The sequence below is a fragment of the Hemitrygon akajei genome, chromosome 6 (genome assembly GCF_048418815.1).
Source record: "Hemitrygon akajei chromosome 6, sHemAka1.3, whole genome shotgun sequence".
Taxonomy (NCBI): domain Eukaryota; kingdom Metazoa; phylum Chordata; class Chondrichthyes; order Myliobatiformes; family Dasyatidae; genus Hemitrygon; species Hemitrygon akajei.
Window position 1 is genome coordinate 148,558,919 of NC_133129.1, and position 19,235 is coordinate 148,578,153.

At 39.1% G+C, this 19,235-nt stretch overlaps 1 protein-coding gene across 2 annotated transcripts in view; it reads left to right on the top strand.

Moving 5' to 3' along the window:
• Window positions 1–19,235, top strand: part of tub (TUB bipartite transcription factor) — a 337,531-nt gene that overhangs the window by 51,839 nt on the left and 266,457 nt on the right. Inside the window, exon 1 of one of the 2 annotated variants that reach the window (XM_073049512.1) lies at window positions 7,770–7,850. The exons of the other annotated variant lie outside the window; for it this stretch is intronic. The gene's annotated coding sequence lies outside the window, so the exon portion shown is untranslated. Of the gene's footprint in view, window positions 1–7,769; window positions 7,851–19,235 lie in introns of those variants that run through there. 2 annotated transcript variants of the gene reach the window in all.

A 19,235-nucleotide genomic window follows, 5' to 3' on the forward strand; every position in this document is an offset into this window, starting at 1 on the left:
TCGCCTACAGAGAAGTCACCTCTCTGTCAAGAAAACAACCTCTCCCTCAATGTTGCAAAAACAAAGGAGCTGGTTGTGGACTGCAGGAGGAATGGAGATAGGCTAATTGTTATTTGACATCAATGGATCTGGGGTTGAGAGGGTAAAGAGCTTTAAATTTCTCGGCATCCACATCACCAAGGACCTCACGTGGTCTGTCCACACCAGCTGTGTGGTGAGAAATGCAAAACAGTGTCTATTTCATCTCAGACAGTTGAAGAGGTTTGGTATGGGCCCCCAAATCCTAACAACTTTCTACAGGGGCACAATTAAGAGTATCCTGACTGGCTGCATCACTGCCTGGTATGGGAACTGTACCTCCCTTAATTGCAGGATTCTGCAGAAAGTGGTGCCGACAGCCCAGCGCATCTGTAGTTGTGAACTTCCCATGATTCAGGACACTTACAGAGACAGGTGTGATAAAAGGGCCCGAAGGATCATTGGGAACTGGAGTCATCACAGCCACAATCTATTCCAGCTGCTACCATCCGGGAAATGGTACTACAGCATAAAAGCCAGGACCAACTGGCTCCGGGACAGCTTCTTCCACCAGGCCATCAGGCTGATTAACTCGTGCTGATCTGAGTGTATTTCTGTGTTACATTGACTTTTCTATTTATTATAACGCAACGTAAAGATTTTTACTCCTCATGTATATGAAGGATTTAAGAAATAAAGTCAATTCAGTTCAATCCAATTTAAATGTGAAAGCTCAAAACTCCCTTGATGTCATTCATGGCAGAACTGAAATGCACTTATCTTCAAGTCTAAGCTGTTTCATTAGCATTTTAATTAAAACAAATCTATGAAAGTTTTCAGCCAATTACCACCAAACAATAATTCTATTTATTCATCCCTAATAAATAAATGTAAATAATCTTTATTCCCAGTAGGCTACAGTTGACATTGTGGTAAATATAGTAGGAGAGAATAGAAGCAGTCCTTAAGCCTTGTATGTTTTCTCAGGATTTGATATCTTTTGCCTGATGGAGGTGGAGAGAAAAGAGTCACCAGAGTGGGAGCTGTCCTTATACTGGCCGATTTACCGAGGCAGCGAGAAGAGTGGGCAGTCAGCGAAGAGGAGACTTTTTTTTGTAATGGACTGGTTCATTACCAGTGGAAATGTGGAAAACATTAAAAAAAACTACAGATGCTGGAAGTTCAAAAAAAAAACAAGATAATGTTGGAATTACTTAGGTGGTGGCTGTGGGAAGAGAAACAGTTAATATTTTAGTTCAAAGCCCTGTATTGGATGGTCAGCGTAGAAATGGTGGACCAGAGAATCAGTTCCAATGCTGTATGATTCCCTTGCAGTATTTTCAGGTTCCCTGTAGATAAAACATCATGGAGCTGGTGTCTGCTGTACACTCACATATTGGAGACGGATTCTTTTTCCTATTTAACAGTTGCAGCAGTTACTTGACCGTGGGTTTAATATTACCATGTATGTTCCCAGTCAGTCAGGAGAAACTCCAGGTATAGCACCACCTGAGTGGGCTTGACAGTGCAAATCGAAGTGGAGAGTGAAGCATGTGGATCACACATTCTGCAAAAGGATATAGTCAGCTAAAATGAGTGGAACAAATGGTGGTGATTGAGTATAGTGTGGAGTCTTTGGGAGAATGAACAGGCAATTGGAATACTTTATAAACGTTGCAAAGCTAATTAGTTCTGTTGTACTCTGGATCTTAGTTTCCTAAATGAAGAGGTTAAATCTGCAAATATCAAAGGTTCAACCAGTAATTCAAACTTCTGCAAATGGTGCTCTGAGTTGGAAGTGAAAGGTTTGTGAATATCATATCTATAATCATTCTAAGGTAAAGGCTTAAATTAATTTCAGTGCAAAACTATTAAATGAAAGTTACAAAAATTAAATTTTTGTTGAAGCAACAATGGTAGGAAGTACGCTACAGCGGCCACTTCTTTAGGTACACTTGTATACATTCTCATTCATGCAAATATCTTATCAACCAATCACGTGGCAGCAACTCAATGCATAAAAGCACATAGGGGTTCAGTTGAGCTGTTGTTGAGACCAAGCATTAAAATGGGGAAGAAATGTGATCTAAGTGACGTTGACCGCATAAGAATTGTTGGTGCCAGATGGGATGGTTTGAGTATTTTAGAAACTGCTAATCTCCTGAGATTTTCACATACAACAGTTTCTAGAGCTTACAGAGAATGGTGTGAAAAAGCAAAATAGAAACATTCAGTGAGCGGCAGTCCTGTGGGTGAAAGCACCTTGTTAATGAGAGAGGTCAGAGGAGAATGGCCAGACTGGTTCAGGCTGACAGGAAGGCAACAGTAATTCAAATAAACGCGCGTTACAGCAGTGGCGTGCAGAAGAGTATCTCTGAATGTAAAATTTGAAGTGGATGGGCTACCAGAATCCACTTCTGTGACCACTTTATTATGTACACTCCTGTACCTATAAACTGGCCACTGAGTGCATATAACTTGTTGAAGATGTAGAAATACAAGGACTGGGACTTCTGTTGTTTCTACCGTCACAGCCATAAAAACTGAAGAATAAGTTCTATTTCACTACACAAACAAGACTTAAAGACTGCAGTTACTTGGGAGCAAACCCTAATTTTTTGCATTTTATACTTAAAAACACAAGCTAGCTTTCCTTTTAGATAACGGAATGAAGGTGTCTCCCTTAAACATACATATATTGTCCATTTGCTGCAGTCAGCAGTTCCCAGTATAGCAGTTCCTATAATATAAATTACATCAGAAATTAAAGGGAGATAAAGTGAGATTTTGGTATGTCTAAAGTACTCTTTGGAAATTAGGTTATTTCTCTGAGGATATGCCTTGGTTTTATAACGATGTATTTCACAGCGAGATTATGGAACATGCTCAAAACAGAGTTTGATAATATTAACTGCCAATCCTGGAACAGCAGGTCATAAATACACTCCACTTAACCTTTTGTTTCCATGGTAGCATCTCTGGTTATTCACATGTAAAGACAATTTTGCTGCAGAATTCAACTGCTTCGTGCTCCATATTTAGATGCAATGAATACAATATTTTCCTGAATATACAGTACTTGTAACCTTTTTCTATATATACAAATTAGAGGCATGATCTTAAAACTGAGAATGTCACTTGTGTGCTAAAATCATTCATAATTATGAAATGTATTTGGAGCAGATTGTGGCATCCATCAATATGCAGATTTGATATCAAAGCTGCCAAAGCAGATTCTGATTCTTCAGTTAATAAATAATGTTAATTCTTACAGCTGAAGATATGTTCAGCAGAATAACAAAACCCTCCCCAGTATTCCCTCCAACCATTCACCCATGCATAGCTTGTCCTCATGTTTGCTTCCATCAACAAGTACAATTTGAGTTGGAGCTTGACCTCTGAACTTGCAAGCTACATCTACCATCAACTATGCAAACTGAACACGACCCGATTAGTCCCATAGATTAATCCTCTCCTTAGCAGTTTGTTAGAGTTGAGGGACACCACTGCAACAAGAAATTTTGGAAAAGGTTCTCAAACAATGATTTCAATACTCGGATCACCTGACAGCACTCAGCTGAGAGAGTCAGTTTCTGGTGGGTAGTATCTCAAATCTAGCAGAAAGTGAATGGTTTACTGGTGCAACTTGCCCTCCCTTACGCTTTCAGATTGGAGCTCATCTTGAGGGTCCCAGAAAGCATCTGGGGATGAAATAGAATTAAAAGATATAGGACAGGGGCAATGGAGACAGCTGGCTTCTGCCTGAATTGTCAGTGAACAATGCAAAAATATCATGGTTATTGCTCCCCAGTGTTTTCTGTCTGTAGAAGAGTCCTCATTCCTGCTACTAGATGCTTCCAATCTCAATCCTATGATCTATAACTGTGCAATAATTTCCTCTGTGGCACAATAATGTGTATTTCAATGTTTAACCAAGTTCATCAAAACAACTTCTTCCCCTTATCTACCCTAAGTTATAGCTAAATAAAACTCATATAAATACATATTCCCTTTAATAATTCCATGTTGGACACCAGTTGTTAATAAAATATTTTCTGAAGTGTCCTGTTACCAGTTTTCTGACAATAGATTCTATCATTTTCCTGCACCAGATCTTGGGAAAACTGTCCTAGGCATTCCTGTTTTTACTTGCCTTCCTTTCTTGAACCATTGCATCGTATTTGCTGACTTCTATTTTTCAGGATAAGGGCAAAGTTCTGGAAAATCATAATCTGCTAATGAGAAATTAATTAAACCATTCAATGCAAGGTATATTGTATATGTTCCACCATATTTAAATTACCATTTACAATTGTAGCTAGGAATGCAACTTCTCCCTTTAATATGGATTTGATAGATGCTGTCACTTCAGTGGAACTGTCCTTGGCCCAGCATGTAAGTGCAATTATGAAGAAAGCATGGCAGCAACTCTACTTCCTTAAAAGAATGTCTAGATTCGACATGACATCTAAAACTCTAACAAGCTTCCAAAGCTGTGTGGTGGAGAGTATTTGGACTGGCCGCAGCCTGGAATGGAAACACCAAAGCCCTCGAATGGAAAATCCTACAAAAAGTAGTGGATACAGCTCAGTCCATCAAGGGTAAAGCTCTTCCCTCCATTGAACACACTTACATGGACTGTTGTCACAGGAAAGCAGCATTGTTATTAGGAACCCCCATCACTTCATTCATACTGTTGCTGTAGCGTGAACAAAGTTACTAGGGACGAGCAGCTAGTAGATATAAAGTAGTCTTTTATCCAATACACACACACAAATACACTGAAAGCCTTTTGGAGTCACTCAAAATTCTTCTCGGGCTTCAAGCCGGGTGCTGGTATTAATTATAACCAATGCTTTGATGATAAACTCTACCATCTTCATCAGGGATGATGCCTGGGCATGTCTAGTCTGCCGGGATACACTATAGGGGTATAAATACCACTGGACTAGACATGCCCAGGCATTATCCCTGATGAAGATGGCAGAGTTCACAGAAACGTCGGTTATAATTGATATCCGTACCTGTCTGGAAGCCCAAGAAGAGCTTAATCATAGTAATTTGTTTGTTTTTCTCATTATAAAGTCATTAACTTGATAATGAATCTTGGTTATATAACATGTCTAAATCTCCAGGCAAAACTTTAGATTAAAAATTAATAATCATAGGTTTTTAAATCTGTATTTTATTAAAGGGAAAGCAGGTTTGCAACATTCTGTTTTAGCATGCTTTTAAAATTCCTCAGTCAGCTTGATTCAGTGGAAAATCTCATTGTGTATACATGTTTGATATGCTTGTAGAAAGCTTTATGGTAGTAGGGGAGTGGAGGGAGTTCAATGGTTGGCATAATGACTTCGTAATTTGTCTGGTGAGGAACATGAACACAGACGTTTGTACAGGAATACTGGAGTCAGTATTCATCTCAATGTAAGTGAGCTCTATGATTTTCAGGTTTGGTCGAATACCAATGATTTCTCTCTGCTGAACAAACTGATGGGATCTCACTGCACGTGCAGCAGCTCCAAACTGAACTGCCGGTATTTAGTTGTTTCGATCCAGGACTTTTGTTGGGCTGAAGGGCTTGTTTCTATGTCTGAAAACATGATTTAGTGATGGATTCTGAATGCTGAATATGTTGTTTTTTCTGTCCTTGGATTCCTGACTGTTTCAGTGAAGCTCAAGGTAAACTCAAAGAACTAGATCCCTCCTGCCTAGGCACACTTCAGATCTCAGAGGTCAACTCTGACATCAACAATTTCTGGGACCCCGCCTTTGCTGTCTGTGTCAGAGCCGACTGTTTCCGTATGGGAACAAGGAATGGTGGGGAAACGGGAATGCAGGGCTGCTATATTTGGTCAATGATGCCGGGGCTCGACAATTGACTCCGTTCTTGTCTTGGCTGATGCTGCCTGGCTTGCTTGGTATTTCCAGCCATTTTGATTACCAGTATCTGCGGTTGTTTACCTTTCAGTTCTCGGTTTGTCTGATGTAACTCAGTATTTCACTCTCCACAGATACTGTCTGACATGTTGGACTTGGCCAGCATTCTTTTTTATTCCAGATTTCAGAACTGCAGTATTCTGCGTTTCATTGTTGCAACGTCTTTTTCCCTCTTCTGTCTTCCCTCCATTTAAATCTCCTCTATTGGTGACCATTAACTAGCACCTAACCCCGAGTTCACACCTGTTTCCACCTATTACAAACATTTATTTTGTCTTCTGCATTCAACCACCAACCCCCCCTCCCCCCGTTCCTTATATGCTCAAACATCTTCCCACTTCTTTTAACTCTTGGCCTGTTTTTTTTCTTTCTCTCTTTCATTGTCTTTCTGTCTTCATTTCTCTCTTTTCCCCTTTCCCTCTGTTGACAAGGTACGCAGCTAAAGGTGCAGGAATGGGACAAAGGAATGAGGGAGGAAATTAGACTAAACATTCTGCATTGAGTTGGAAATTGTACTATTAGCATGAATATGCTGATATTTTCCAAGTCATTTTCTTGACCGGTGTTTCCAATTTACCAGGATTAAATGCTGAAATGAATGACTCTTGGATGCCATTTAACTTTGGTGCCCAACAGACACAAAGATCCAGGATTTTGTAGTTAGCACTGATCACTTCCAGCTGCCAATTAATCTCCAAATTAATTGAATGTTATGCTGCTCCAAGAAGAAATTCCAGGATTTCTTGGTGATTGTAAATCCTGCTCACACCAACAAGTGATAACCACAGCCAGTCTGAAGTCTCCCAGCTCCCATGCTGTCTAATCCAGAAGAAGAGGCCCAATTCCTGGCTGAAGTTCAACAGAAGAAGCAGATTGGTGGCAGTTCACCAGCAGTGTGCGGAGAAAACTCAGCCCTCCAGATGTACCTGAAAGTTTTCAAAGCTTTGACTGGCAAAGACCTGTTCTGAATTTTGCTGGTTTTTAAAATTGAAGGGGAGCTTAAAAGTTTAAAAAAAAATTATTGGCATCAGTTTATGTTTTTTTAAAATTATTAGAGTGAAGTGAATAATTGCTTCTTTAATTAAAAAAAATCATACTTTGAAACACCTGAAACTAATATTGAACCAATTTAAATAATAAAGTTGCCTCTCCCTTTAATCCCAAATCTGATTGAAATCACTGGATGTCTGTGTCAAGTCTAACTCAGATTTGGATCTGAGAGACAAAATCCTAAATGTAATTCTGGAGTTTTCAGCAAGATTGCTCTCCATCATTCCATGGGGGAGTTGAGTGATGAACATCATGACAGTGTCTTTAATCATTCAGTAAGTACAGGCTTTTGCTTATGGCAATACATGCACGAGAGCCTGGACTTCCACGTAAATAGCTGAAAGTTTATGGTTCCAACTAGACTCAACAGTGATAGCTAGCCCTATGTTATATTCCTGTAGAGTAAATAGAAAATGTTGTTGCTAACATCCAATCAAGAGTATTTCATAATTGCCTTGAGCACATCTTTCACAAACAGATTTTTGAACTTGTTTAGAGGTCATACAAGCCTCTTTGGAACTGACTTATTTTCCAACTGTCTGAAAAATATCAGAGGAAAATTAGAAAATTCTTCTTAAAAAATTAAAACTCAATATATCAATGATATTCATAGATCATTACTTCCAAGTTAGATTTATAGTGTTTCTTTATCAATGGAAGAGTTCCAACATATCTATTATTTATTAATCTTAATCTTTTGTTTCATGCCAATATTTTTCACGCTGTGTTGGTATTGTAATAAGCAGACAATGCTTGCCGAAAATATAAAGCATCTATGATCCAGGAAGAACAAAGCTCTTAGTAACTGTCAGCTGCATGGCAACGTAACAGATTCTCCTCAGGTAATGTGCAAGGTACTTGTCCTTTTAATATTGGAAATAGATTACGTGGCATCATATTATTAAAGCTCCTTTATAATGACTGATTGCACAATCTAAACTTGGCTTTACAGGGTAGGTTAAGTGAGTGCTTGTACGTTTGCAGTTAGGTTGGAACTGCTGTTGCTATGTGTAAACCTGCGGATTGTTTTAATATCAATCATTCATGTCTACTTTGATGGCTTTTATAATAGAAGATTTTATGCAGACAAGGAGCAGATGCTGGGTTATTCATTTAATCATTTCAAAAATCAAGGGCGGCTGTGGAAAGAAATGCAGGGATGATTGTTGTGCAGTGAAGGCAGACAGCAAGTAATGTTGAAATCTTAGACATGAACTCCAGTACTTCTAATTTTGACAAGGATGGGATGGGCATGGAGAGTGGGGTTTGCTTGAGACTATTTCCTTGGCACTTCAGAAACATAGCAGAGGAAGGAAGGTGAAAAGAGCTGTGTGGAGTTTTCTAGCCTGCCTGCTTCCCACGCTGCCCTCAGCCCCTGCAAAACCAGCTCGTTTCCCTCCCTTAAGTCCTAAGCCCTCTTTTGCAGTCAATATGCCATCATTCCCACCTCACCCCTAGTTCCTAATCTAACAAGTGAACAAGAAGACTTAAATAAAATTAAATAAAATATGATTTGCATGAGTCATATGTAAATTAAGACTCCAGATAACAGAGATGTACCAAACTTTTCAGTTCTTCACTGAGTGTTCTGAACAATCAACGTGCTCACTGGTGCCTTTACCAAATATTCATTTTCTTATTCTGTCATTCTATTTCTGGAACAAAGAAAGTGGAGAAGCTCATGGTGATCTGGCTCCAAAAAGACTGACACTAACTGGCTCATCTTGACTGGTAGAAGGTCTGTCCATGCCAGCTACATTGGTGGCACTTGTACAGCTTTTGGATAATTATGATTGCGCTTGCTTCCTGATGGAGCGTCAATACAACTGCCTTTGCTACGGGTCCATTTTCTTACGCCGACCCCCTTCAGAATAACTGCAAACCAATTAAAAACCTCGTTGCTTAGTTAATAGCATACTTCCATCTGAAAGCTTCCTCACTCTTGTATGCTATCCATCAGTTCTGGATTTTTCATTCTTGCTACATTTAGATAGGATAACATGAAAAGCAACAGTCTCAATATTGGTCTGTTGCGTGTGAAAATCCCAGGAGAACTGCAGTTTCTGAGATACTCAAACCACCCTGTTTAGCACCAACAATCATTCCACTGTCAAAGTTCTTCCCCATTCTGATGTTTGGTCTGAACAACAGTTAAACCCTTTGACCATGCCTGCATACTTATCTGCATTGAATTGCTGCCACATAATTGCAGATTAGATATTTACATTAAATGGCAGGTGTACAAGTTTACCTAATAAGATGGCCACAGAGTGTATATGACTAATAACCCAGTGGGCTTGAATAATGACCTCGGGTATTGTTTAAAGTCTTGCCATGATAGCTCAGGAATTATAAAAATTAATAAAATAAAACAAATCAAATATGAATAAAGTTGGATTAAACTCTCATGACCATGAAACTGATATCCACAGTAATGTGATTGAGTTTGAAGTACCCTTTGGAAAAGTTTGCCATCTTTTGAGTTCTAGGATAATTGGGCATAGGAAATAGTTATGGCTTTGCTGGAAATACTTGTACCCACGTCTCGATTTTTAAAAAATGACGTTGCAGGCTTCGCAAAAATTTGCACTTTGAATCATCTATGTAACCATAACAACAGTTTATACCTTGAGATTGATGGCAAAAGTTGGCTGACCTTTCCATTTTCCCATTCACCACTGCAGGAAGGGTATTAAAGAAGATTCAAGAGAAGGCACATTGAATATTCAGTGTAAATGAATGAATTTAAAATGGAGAATGAATCAGAATTTGGCACTGTTCCGAGAGTGTTGTGTGATATCAGTAATATTGCACCATGAATCCTTGCCTGGACTAATGTCAAATTAGAATATTTGATTTGTGTATTTAGTGTGGGATTGTATATAGTGTAGTTGGTTGTGTAAGTTATGTGATTAGCTTGCAGTACTGATTACACATGTTGGTATGTTTAACCTGTGCTTGGGAATTGGCACTGTCATCTCTGAAGATTGTAATTTTGCACAGATGCAGAATGATTCCCGCAGCCTTTCACCAGGAAGAAGCTTTTGTTTTACCTACCAAAATATACAAGCTCAGGGCTCCTTGCAAAGAGAAAAGCTTATTTGCTCATTGGAGGAAACAACAGGTGAAATGCCATGATTACTGAATATAATGTAACTAAAGATTGATTTGTGGACAGCTTGATTAATGATTTGAATCAACTACTCTCCCAGAGTTTGTATTGTGATTATATTAATGCAAATCTCATGTCATAAATTGTCATTTTTCAGTGCACGGGTGTAAAAGAGAATGAAATGTGTGTTATTCTGGATCCGATGCAGCATTTAAAAAAAACTCAATGAGTATACAGAACAAAAAATATAAATACATTAGATTAGCTTATATACACAGACAGATGGTACGTGCATAAGAGACACTAGGTACAGGAGTGTCTGTACGTAAGGTGACTCTGACAGGAAATGATAAAGTAGTGGTGGTGGGGAGTGTGGTGGTATTTAATTGGGAACTAGGGTAGTTATAGGTAAATAAACTAGGCTACAGATAGGAAAGGTACAGAACTCTTTAATTGTTGATGCAATAGAATAAGATCTAGGAACTGAAAATATATAACAAAATAACAGGAGGAGTAGGTAGTAATTTTAACAGGTACATAGTTGGATTTGCAATAACCTTTCAACAGGGCATCAGATCAAAGAGTAATATGCAGAGTTTGGCAAAAGTAGCCAGCTGACTACAGAAGAGGAAGCACTGATCAGAGGGTTCAGGAAACTAGTCCAACTGGCAAATGGTGGGAAGTGATGTTACGCAGTAACGGATGCCTAGCACCATTGTTCATCATTTATACAAATGATATGGACTCTGTGGTCCATTGAACAAACTTTCTGAATGTTGTGCTGTGCAGCTGTATCTACAGTTGTCTGTGTAGAGCGTGAACTGTGCCCAGTGTGGCTACCTCCATCAATGTGATGCCTAGTATTAGTGAAGTGTGGTGTGACGTGATTCACCTATTGCATTAAAGACCACTGCCTTAAAGACTACAGCCAAAGAAGGACATTTTGCAACTACATTTGTTCTTCTTGCACAAACCCTGAAATTACACACTCAGTCAATCATGTATATCTTGTTAATGCAAATATCTAATCAGTCAATCATGTGATAGCAACGCAATGCATAAAAGCACACAGACATGGTCAAGAGGTTCAGTTATTGTTAGGAAGAAATGTTGTCTAAATGACTTTGACCATGGAATGATTGTTGGTACAGACGTGGTGTTTGAAGAATCACAGATACTTCTGATCTGCTGTGAATTTTCACACTCATTAGTTCACAGAAAGAGGTGCAAAAAAATCAGTGAGTGGCAGGTGTGTGGGCAAAATTGTCTTGGTAATGAGGGAGGTGAGAAGAGAATAGTCAGATTGATCCAAGCTGACAGGAAAGTGATAATAACTCAAATAAACATGTGTTGCAACAGTGATGTGCAGAAGAATATCTCTGCATGCACAACATGTCAAACATTGAAGTGGATGGGCTACAGCTAGACATAACCATGAACGTACACTCTGTGACCACTTTATTTGGTAATCTGTACCTAATAAAGTGGCCACTGAAAATATGTGATTATTTTGTTATGGAGAACATATGCACATGAACATTGTTGGAATAATTTACTCTTCACACCCATAGTAATGAGACTAGACTTCAGATTCTATATTCCAGAGTTTATTCAAGCATATCCCAAGTCATCTGGTTCCAGGATAATTTTGAAGATTACCAATCATATACTGATTGTTATTCCTTAAGCCTTCTATCCAATAGACTTGCTATTATTAACAATATTTCTCCATATTTCCAAAGTTTTACCTCTTCCTCCATTCCTACCATCATTAATTGCTTTAGGGAAAATTTTGTCACCTCCTCGGCTTTCCAAAAATTATCATTTGGAACCAGGAGGTCAAAACCAGAAACCTGGTCTGATTTCTGAAAAGGTCAGAGATGTTTCTAACATCTTAAATAACCAAACCAGCATCCCAAGACTGCAAAAAATTGTTCCATACTTCTTTCCCGCCTCATACACACATGTTCCAAGATATTTTGCCATGTATTTCAGTGCACTGCACAACAGAGGTTGTAGCTTTGTCTTTTTATAAGCCCTAATAAATTACTATAATTTGAAAATGTAAGCGCTTCTATTCTTTGTATGTGGACCAGTTAATTAAAATGGTCGGTTCTATAAATGTGTAAAATACGAATTGATTACATTGTAGATTTTTCTTTGTACTTCTGTTTTGTTTCAATGGAACTCATTTGGTATAATGCTTAATAAATCAATTCAACAGCTTGACAGAAAATTTGTGGTGTATCTAAGAGACTTTTTGTTGAAGTGAATGGTAATTTTGCTACAACTAGGAGTGATCTAATTTTTGGGATGGAGGATACTGGACATGAATCCCGCTCAAAGATTTGAACTCAAAACCTAAGCTGTTGCCTTCAGGAAATTCTGTGTTTATGGCTCTTGAGAATTGAGTTGAATTGAGCCTCGTGCATTACTTCATAGCATCATTCCCAAATTCATGCATTTCATACCATAATAACCATGTCAACCCTTTCAGTCAGGTTTCTGTCCCAGCTACGCTATTAAAACAGCTCTGAGCAAAGCTACTAATAACATTCAATGTGGTTGTGACCATACTAATTTATTTCCCCTTCATCTCTCTGCAGTCTTTGATAAGATTGCAATCCAGCTGTGTGGGGCCACATTTAACTGAGTCTGCTCTTATCTGTCTAAATGTAGTTTGAGAATCACCAGTAATGGATTATCCTCCCAAGCCTGCAACATGATCTCTGTACTCCAGACATCCATCACACCTCTCACACTCCTCACACCTCTGATCTGCATGTGACCCGTAGCATCTGAAAATACGTACAGTAATAACTTTCATCTTTGCATCTCTACCCTCTTGACTCCTACATTGTTTATAATTTTTTAGGCTGTGCAAAATCCGCTGCTGATGGGCTGAGATTTCTTCCGGCTCAGCCCTGGGAAGACTCGAGCCAACATCTCTGATTCTAGTTCGAGAGTCTATTCCTCTCTCTGAAACGGTGCTCACCATCAAATTTGCCAGCACGAAAAGCTTAACACCACATATCTGAGCAATCACTAACTCTGTCTACTTCAGCCACTGTACATTACCCAATGTTGTTACTGTCTAGACTCTTATGCTAATGAATTCAACAGTTATACCCTTTTTTTTACCTCCATATTTGGCTGTTTCAGTACAAATTTTGAATGATCTCCCTTGCATATTTCCTGTAAATATAAAGCCAGCAACATTTTCTGCATGCTGTCTTAAGTGAGGCGAAATCCAATCCAGATGCATCACAATTTAGTATGGCAACTGCTCTTCCCACGGCATAAGGAGGTTGCAGAGGATTGTGAACGTAGCCCAGTCTACCACAGAAGACAGCCTCCCATTCATTGACTTGTCTATACTTCCCACTATGTTGGAAATGCAGCCAATGTAATCAAGAATCCTCTCACCCGGCCATTGTCACTTTACGCCCTCCCATCATGCCAAAGATGCCAAAGCTTGACAACATGTACTTCCAGGTTCAAGAACAGCTTCTATCCTCTGTTTCTCTCAGTGTTCCTGAATCATGAACATGACGTTCTCAGTACCAACCTGAATTCTCCTGTATCACTTTGAGTGATCATGAATCAGCGTACAAAAGTACAAATCCTTTGATCTTTTCCTTTGTCTGCTAGATAATCTGTTCCCATGACAATCCTGGAAAATAGCTCTTGTTTCAGTGACGGACATGCGAACACTGTAGGCCTAATTTTGGTCTTGATGCTGGGAGAGGACAGCAATGCTGGTTTAGTTATGTGTATTTTGCCAAACTAGTGTGTTCGTTTTATTTTTAGTGTCTTCTGGGTAGTCCAGATCTCGGAGGATGTTTGAAGGCTTGATCTGCAAATACTCTTTTCCTTATCATCACTAATTGCTGTTGCTTAGAAATAGCTTCTGAGAAATGGGAAGTTCTCTAAGTTTTGTAGCAGCTGGCTATGAGCCTTTATTATTTGACAGCAAAGTTGTGTAGGTTAGTTGAGGACATTATGTGTAAGATGACTTCTGTGATGTGCTTCATTGAAAGAATCAACCATGGTTTGGAGCTTACTCTGAGCAAGCCAAATTGTGTGGAAAAATGTCCCAATGCGTGGGAAATGTCTTGCATAGCATCAAAAAGCATGTTGAAAGTGGTAGTAAATTTCTGTGGCAGCCAAATTTGAGAATGATGTTCCACTGTTCCACAGACAGATGTTATTAGAGGCTTTAGTAAGACTGACATTGCCACTTGAGTTTCTCTTGCTCTGTAGCGAAGTTCATTTCCACAGTGCCTTTTAATAGATGGAGTCCACACTATGATATTTGGTCCTGGGGGGGGGGGGGGAGGGAATTGAGGAACAGCCTGATGATACCTTTCCCTGTAATAATAAGTAACATCATTGTAACCTCAACTCTCTTACCTATGGCAAACTTTCACCCTTGGTTAGCATCTATGTCACTTTGCATCAAAAAATATTCAAAGTTGCTGCTTTCACAGAGAGGTCATTGGGTAATCCCACCTCATTTTACAAAACATGATTAAATGAAACACATTTCATACTTAGACTATTAGACCTATGAGTAGAATTAGGCTATTCAGCCCATCATCTCAGCACTGCCATTCAATCATGGCTGATTTATTGTCCCTCTCAACCGTATTCTGCTGCCTTCTCCCCATAACCTTTGATGCCCTGATTATCCTCTGGATAAAGAAATTCCTCCTCATCTCTGTTCTAAATGGATGTCTCTCTGTTCTGAGTCTGTGCCCACTGTCCCTAGACTCATCCTCTCCATATCCACTCTATCTAGGCTTTTCAATATTTGATAGGTTTCAGTAAGATCCTCCCCACTTGTCATTCTTCTAAACTCCAGCAAATACAGCCCCAGAGCCAGCAAATACTCCTTGAATGTTAACCCTTCCATTTCCAGGTTCATTCTCATTGACCACCTCTCTACCCTCTCTGATGCCAGCACATCTTTTAGATAAGGGGCACAGAACAGCTCACAATATTATGTGTGGTCTGACCAATGTCTTATAAGGACTCAGGATTACGTCCATGATGTTATATTCTAGCCCTCTTGAAATTAATGCTAACATTTCATTTGCCTTCCTTACCATTGACTCAGCCTACAAGTAACTTTTAGAAAATTGTGCGCAAGGACTCCCAAGTCCATTTTTGCAACACTGATTTTTGAATTTTCACTCCATTTGGAAAATATTCTATGTCTTTATTCATTCTACCAAGTGCATGACCATACACTTCCTGACACTATTCCATCTGCCACTTCTTTTCCCATTTTCCTAATCTGTCTAGGTCCCACAGACTCCCCACTTCGTCGACATCAACTGCCCTCCATCTATCTTCGTACCATCAGCAAGCTTGGCCACAAAGCCAGCAATTCTGTCATGCAAAACATTGACATATAACATAAAAAGAAGTAATCCCAGCACCATCCTCTGTGGAACACCACTGGTGACCTGCAGCCAATCAAAAAGTCTCCATTTATTCCCACTCTTTGCCCTCTTCTGAATAAACAATATTCTCTCCATGCTGGTATCTTTCCTGTAAAGCCGTGAGCTCTTGTTAAGCAGCCTCATCTGTGGCACCTTGTCAAAAGCCTTCAGAAGATGCAAGTAAACAACATCCACTGACTCTCTTTTGTCTATCTTGAATGCTATTTCCCCAAAGAATTCCAAAAGATTTGTCAGGCAAGATTTCTCAAGATGACTTCGGTCTATTTTATTATGTGCCTCCAAGTCTCTGAAACCTCATCTTTAACAATTGACTTCAACATCTTCCCAACTACTGAGGTCAGACTAACTGGCCTATTATTTCCGTTCTTTTGCCTCCTTTCTTGAAGAGCAGAGTGACATTTGCAATTTTCCAGTCCTCTGGAACCATGCCAGAATCTATTGATTCTTGAAAGATCATTACTAATGTTCCACAATCTTTTCAGCCACCTCTTTCAGAACCATGGGGTGTAGTCCATCTGGTCCAGTTGCCTTATCTACTTTCAGACCTTTTTAGCTTCACAACCACCTTCTCCCTAGTAGTAGCAACTACACTCACTTCTGCCCGCTGACACGCTTGAACATCTGGCATGCACGTCTTCCATAGTGAAATACTTATTTAGTTCGCTGCCATTTTCTTATCCTCCATTACACCTTCTCCAGCTTCTTTTTCCAGAGACTCTCATTGCCCTTTAACTTTTTATATATCTGAAAAGCTTTTGGTATCCTCTTTGATATTATTGGCCAGTTTAACATCATATTTCATCTATTCCTTCCTTATGAATTTTTTAGTTGCCATGTATTGATTTTGAAAAGTTTTTCAATCCTCTAATTTCCCACTAATTTTTGGTCTATTATCGGCCCTCTTTTTTGCTTTTATGTTGTCTTTGACTTCCATTGTCACATGCAGTTGTGTCATTTGGCCTTTAGAATACTTCTCTTTAGGATGCATCTATCCTGCACCCTCTAAATTACTCACAGAACCTCCAGCAATTGCTGCTCTTCTGTCATCCCTGCTATTGTCCCCTTCCAATTAACTTTGGCTAGTTTCTCTCTCATGCCTCTGTAATTCCTTTTACTCTACTGTAATACTGATACATCTGACTTTAGCTTCTCCCTCTCAAATTGCAGAGTCAATTCATTTACCTTAAATTCCCTAATCGAATCTGGTTCATTACACAACACTCCATCCGGAATAGCTGATCTGCTAGTGGGCTCAACCACAAGCTGCTCTAAAAAGCCATCTCATAGGCATTTTTCAAATTCTCTCTCTTAGGATCCAGCACTAACCTGATTTTCCATATCCACCTGCATATTGAATTCTCCCATGACTAGTAACATTACCAAGGTCTCTATGGAGCTGCAGCCCGATGTACTTCATGTAGGTGTAGTTAGCGGGGAGGCTGGAGGTCTCATAGAGTTCCCACATCTCACACAAAGAACATACCACTAACCCTGCATCCATTCTCAATGCACTAGCTATGTACTCATAGACAAAAGCAGAGGAAAAAAACTTACTAGAGACTGACTTCGACCTCATGCCTGTGCTTGTAGAAGCCCAAAATATTCCAGTTAATGGAAAAGTCTGCAAGATACCATTCAAATATGTTGAGAGTCAAGTCACTGTTCTTGATTGCATTCTGGATAATTCTGCTTGAATCCGGGCTCTCATTAAATTTTGCAGAATTGAGCTCAATTAATTTTTAACTTCTAGGTTTTCATGAGAACCTTTTGACGCTTCTAGCTGCAGCAAACTGTGACCTTCTGTTTTCAGAAGGCTTTTTTTCCGCAAGAAGGCGCTGAGAAATTTTTCAGCAGCATCACCAATTTGAAAATGTGGGGACAGATGAAAGGCAAAATATGTCATTCCTCCTCCTACCTCTGCAATGAATTGTTTAAGACTGGATTTTTCTGTGAAAAACTACTTCACACCATTGCATGCATACTATTCTGATGTAATTACATTTCCTTCTTTACACCTGCATTTCTGATCTAATCTGTAAATGCTTCATTGAATGTGAAAGTACGGAACACCACATCTGTTAACTTCCCTTCTGTATCTTAGTTTACTGTTCTTTTCCTGATTACGAATTTTGAATGGGTGTGGAAAATGCAGGTTTTAATCATGCCAGTTGGAAAGTACTGACACTTCAGAGAGATCCTAAATAATGATTGATGTTGATTAATAGTGAAAAGTGATGGTAAATGAATATGAGATTGTCTCACATTGCAGACATTATCTGATTAGGATAAAGCAAGAAGTATAATTCAGTAAGCTTTTTTTTGTTTCAGTGTAGCTTTAATTGAAGCTGGTTGAATTACTTTGAGCTATTACTTTTTAGCTATCCTCCTTCCCCATCCCCCACCTTTTTATTCTGGCATCTTCCCCCCTTGCTTTCAGTCCCGAGGAAAGGTATCGGCCTGAAACATTGACTGTTTCTTCATTTCTATAGATGTTGCCTGACCCGCTGAGTTCCTCCAGCACTTTGTGTGTGTTGCTTTGGATTTCCAACATCTGCAGGCTTTCTCATATTTATGAATTACTTCCTTCCTGTTTCTTTTATTTTTAATTAACATGGGCCTGGTTTGACCAAGTGTTTAATTGGGATGGATTTGCAGGAGGTTCTTATAAGAGGGGTAAAAGGTTTACGATTTGAGTGTCAATGTGGGATATCGAAGTCAAAATTATGGCAAAGGGAGGGGGAATGAGACTGGTAGTGGGAGAATGTGCCTGAAGGGGAGGAGTGAAGCAAATCGAGCTGGAGTATCTGGAAAGTGCACAAGAATGCTTATGCGAATGTTGAAATGAAACACACAGAATGATGGCCTGAGCCCATGAACAAATAGTAACTCCCTCTCCCATTCACATATGAGCCTTTTTGCAAAATTATTTACTGGATAATGTGGAAAGCATGGTTAATATTTCTGCCTTTCCTTGAAGAGACTGAGGGAATGAAATTACCTGTCATTCTTCCAGCCTAATAGCAACACTCAAGGATTCCACTTTACTTTTATGGAAGTAAATAACAATAAGCCCAGTGGATAGCAATTACAGAGGAGCACAATTCTGAAAGACGCTCCTACAGATGTACTGCTCCTCTGACAGTTCTGTGAATATGCCAAGTCATTCTTTAACTCACCATTCAAATATACTTGTAATTGATCGCCAGATGAGAATTTATCTCTAGAAATTGATTTTACCCCTTTCTGCTTAAGTGCACGTTAACAGCAAGCTATATTTTCATTTCTGTCGAAAAAAACTTTTCCTAATTGAAAATTGACTCCTGTAAGTGCAGATTCTCATTTTTTTCAGATTTTAATTATTGGAAATAATTAGAAGACTTTTTAATCTTGTCTGTGGAAGACTTTGAACTTTTTCCACTGTATCTGCATTTACTTTGGCAATGAATTTGCTATTTTATCCAATCATCCTTTGCTCAGATTCTATGCTGTATCAAGAGGATGTCAGCAGCATTATTAGTTAAAGTGACATAAGTCTAAAAATTTTCAGTGCTCATGCTGGCATATTAGTAATCCTGTATCTGTCTTGTATCCTGCGTTGCTCGAAAATTGCAAGAATAATTTGAAAGATCAATCACAATCACATGGAG